Source organism: Boleophthalmus pectinirostris, unplaced genomic scaffold (assembly GCF_026225935.1).
Source record: "Boleophthalmus pectinirostris isolate CB_2022bp ecotype Guang Dong unplaced genomic scaffold, ASM2622593v1 HiC_scaffold_10, whole genome shotgun sequence".
Classification (NCBI taxonomy): Eukaryota; Metazoa; Chordata; class Actinopteri; order Gobiiformes; family Gobiidae; genus Boleophthalmus; species Boleophthalmus pectinirostris.
Window position 1 is genome coordinate 28,640,139 of NW_026570971.1, and position 4,743 is coordinate 28,644,881.

The window sequence follows — 4,743 nt, forward strand, 5'->3', positions numbered from 1 at the left end:
TTTACTTTTTCTACTTTTTTGGAGTGCCTGGAATATGTTGTGTTTAAGTTTTGATCCTTTTTCCAAGAGCGCCCTCTACCTGCTCCTGCTGATTGGAACACCTGCAGCAAACAGCCACATTTTTGTTCTTTATACATACCATATTTTTTGGACTATAAGTTGCACCGGACTATAAGTCGAGACCAGGAACCGACATTTTATCTTGAAACGCAAGTAATAACAACAGAAAGAGAACAACAGACTGTTAATGTCACATATGAACAGTTCTTCAGATAACTATAGCATAAACAACAGAACAGAACAAGTTTACCAAACTCTCCATCTCACTCCAAATCACTAAATCCATTGAATTCTTCATCCTCGGTGTCACTTCTGAGCAACTCCGCGACCTCCGGAGGTAAACAGAGCACTGCTTCCTCTTCACTGCTTTCAGTTCCAGTCAGAATTATTCTGACCTTTCTGAATTCCGACAGGATGGTTTCGGTTGTCACTGAAGTCCAGGCTTTGTCGATCCATCCAGTGACTTCCAGGAAAGTTGCATGGTGCACTCTCCCGGTTTCTGTGAAGCTGTTTTCTCCATTCCTGTTTTTCGCTCACTCCAGACTTTCGTTCTGCTGCTTGATTAGAAATTTTCCGCTGCGTAATTCACCACTTGCAGCAGGACAGAGGCTTTTTCTGCAGGAGACATGCGCAGTAGAGTGAAGTGACAGTGGTACAGGAGTAATAGAAGTAGCAGATACTGACACACAAGTCTAGAGCCTCTCGCAGCTGTCAGTGTGAAAATTTTAATATATAAGTCGCACCGGAGTATAAGTCGCAGGAAACACCCAAACCATGAAAAAAGTGCGACTCATAGTCTGGAAAATACAGCACATAGAACCTACAATAAATAACCTCCACGTTTTTGAAACTAATATAAAAACATAATATTACGTTTGAAATCTACCTTGCAGAATTATCAAGACACCTCATAATATTGCGTCCTTCATGGAGAATTTGAGTATTGAGGTTGAGGAAGTTGTGGTCCATCCAGCTTTTAAAGTCAGACATGCAGTTAGTTATGGTGGAGAGAATGACAAGGAAGATGGATCTGGTGGAGATGTAGACCTGAGTGTCATCGGCATAACAGTGAACATTTAGTCCATGGTGTGGCCGAGGGGAAGCATGTAGATGATGAAGAGGAGGGGGCCGAGCACCAAACCTTGGGGAACTCCATTGGAGTCGGGGGAGGAGTGGGATTTGGAGTTGTTTGTGGAGACGTAGTGGTGATGGTCAGACAGGCAGGACGAGAACAAGGAGAGTGTAGTGCCGGAGATGCCAATGGACTGTAGATGTTATAGGTGGAGGTAGAGTCTTTGTAGGCTTCTTCTTGGACAGTGACACTTGCAGCAGGACAGCGGCTTTTTCTGCAGGAGACATGCGCAGTAGAGGGCGAAGTGACAGTGGTACAGGAGTAATAGGAGAAGCAGGTACTGACACACAAGCCTAGAGCGCCCTCTTACAGCTGTCAGTGTGAAAATTTTAATATAGAAGTCACATCAGAGTATAACTCGCAGGACCACACAACCCATGACAAAAAGTGCGACTTACAGTCCGGAAAATACAGCACATACAACATACAATAAGTGACCTCCACATATTTGAAATTAATATAAAATCATAATATTACCTTTGAAATCTACCTTGCAGAAATGCCAAGACACCTCGTAATATTGCATCCTTCATGGAGAAAAATAGTTGAGCAAAAAGGAACAAAAACTTTTTAAATCAAAATCACAGTGTGCATTTTCTTACCTTTCCCACTTTTAGTCTGAAAATGACGCATCCCCTGAATGGAAGAGTTTTATCTTACTTTTGGTCTTGCTGAAAATGGAGAGACAGTTACTAAAACTTGAGCAAGGTACAATTTATTTTTCCGTTTTCATTTTCCACCTTTATAAAATAGTTTTCAAATATTTTTCCCATAACAACTAAATATAACCAACTCCTTAAAAGACGCCCATTAGCTTGGAGAATACACTGGCTCCATCAGAGTGGTAGTAGTGTTGATATTCCCTCTGTGGATAACGGTCACTACACCATGAAAACACTGCACACATGAGGGAATCTCATTTGGGATTTTAAAGAAATTGGCAGCCAAAGGTTTCAAGATATCATCCAATAAACTCTCACTAACTCTTGTCTGTTTATTTTCACAGGATTTTCTTTTTGCTTATGTTGCTGTTTTAAAAAATTGCCTTTTTTTTTTTTTTTTTTTTTTATGCTGGAAATCAAATGCATTAGTGGCTGTATCTGTTTTTTGTTTTTGTTGTTTTTTTTTTTTTTACAGTAGTTGAGCAAATGTGTCTTGTCCCAGCATAGATATTTTGTTAAAGCAGCTTTTAGGGTCAAAATGAGACCACTGTATGCTGTCTGTATACAATGTTTAATTTGGGAGAGAAACAGGAAATACGCTGTAAGCATGCTAGTTGCATGCAATTTTTAAATCATGACAACAGTAAATTGACCTTATGGATTTTTCATGAAAAACATGACTTTTAAAAATCGATTCAGACACATTTTGAATCGATATAAGAATGGCGCAATGAAGTATCACGATATGTCACTGAATAGATTTTCTTACACCCCTACCCAAGAGTACATAACATCATAACATAATCATAACATATTCATTACATAATCATAACACAATCATAACATATTCATAACATATTCATAACCTAATCATACCACATTCATTACATAATCATAACACAATCATAACATATTCATAACATAATCATAACATATTCATAGCATAATCATAACACATGTATTACACAATCATAACATATTGATTACATAATAATAACACAATCATAACATATTCATAACACAATCATAACATATTCATAACATATTCATAACATAACCCTTACACGTGTATTATACAATCATAACATATTCAATACACCATCATAACTTATTAATTACATAACCATAACATTCCATAACATCATTCATAACACAATCATAACCTATTCATAAGACAATCATACCATATTCATTACATAATCATAATACAATCACAGCATGTCCATTATATATTCATTGCATAACCATAACACAATCATAACATATTCATTACATAATCATAACATATCCATAACATATTCATTACATAATCATAATATTCATTGCATAATCTTAACACAATCATAACACATTCACTGTATAATAATAACACAATCATAACATGTTCATACAATATTAATTACATATTCATAACATAATCATAACACATGTATTACATATTCATAACATATTCATAACATACTGTGAAACATTCCACACAAAGCAATAGCATCTCCTTGGAGAAAATCATTTGACTGACACTCCACCAGAAAAGTTACGCAATGCACCTTTAAGACAATTAAAGTCATGTGCAGCACTTTTAATTAATGCCAACTCAAAATGCTATTACATCTTGTGCATTCCTACAGCAGTCTGTTGCGAGCAGCTGTAGTGGAGGTCGTACTAAGAGTGGAGTGAGGACAGAGAAGTGGGGCATTCCTGAGCTGCCTGAATAAATTGTAGAAATATCTCGTGCACTTAAGGGAAATTCATCCTCCGCGCTGGAATCTGCATTTGGATTTCTGGTGTGGTTTTGTTCCTGTGACTCAATCCAAGCAGTGTGTTTAGAAAGCAAGGTTCAGAGCACATACTGTTAGTCAGAGAGAAAACAAAAGCATTCAAACAGACCGGGCATGAGTAAAGGGACCTTGGGTATAATGTTATTTTCTTCATCACTGAAAATCTTAAAAAACAAAGATGGAGTTGATGTAGTTTAAAAGGCCCATATTACGCCATTTTCTGATCTATGTTATAATGTTTCATCATCCCAAATATACCTGGAGTTTGTTTCATGCACACATGTTTGACACACAAATCCTGCATATTTACAAGTTTTTTTCTCTCAAACAAAAAAAATCTGTTCGACCTTGTGATGTCATGTGGTAATACGAGAAGTGCTCCACTGTGTATTTAAACTCCATACACCTTCACTAGAATCATTTGGAAGATTTCAGTCCTGTAATTGTCAATCTCTACTGATCAAAAAGTAAAATCTAACTGTTAACTTGAATTGTATTTTGAAGATTACTCAAAAATGTATGAATGAAACAAAATACAACTCCAGGTATGTTTTTGAGAAAATAACAACATTATAACTTGGCTTAAAGCTCAGAAGAGTTAGTGTTGTGTAATATAGAACCGGGAATTGCTGATAAAGACGGGGATTACGCAAAATCCAGTTTTTAACATTTAGCAATCTTCTGTGCCCTCTTCGAGCCTGTCTTATTGTTAGCTGCAAGATTCTTTCCAATGCACCGCCCACAAGCCTACATAATCCATGTACCATTAGTTTTTCAAAATAAAACCAAAAATAAGAAAACGAAAAAACAACTATTTTCTTCTTTATTTGTCTTTTGAATGAATGAATATTGGAAATGAATAATGGAAAAAAAATGGATAATGACTGCAATGTCAGACTGAACCAGGACTAAACCAGAACTGAGACTGGGACCAGACCAGGACCAGGACTGAGACCAGGGCTGAGACCAGAAATGAGACCGGAACCAAGACCAGGACTGAGACCAGTTTAGTCCTAGTTTAGTCCTGGTTCAGTCCGGAATCTCAGTTTAAGTCACGTAATCGGGAATCGGTCGTTATCCGCTTTTTCCATTATTCATTTAAACACAAAAT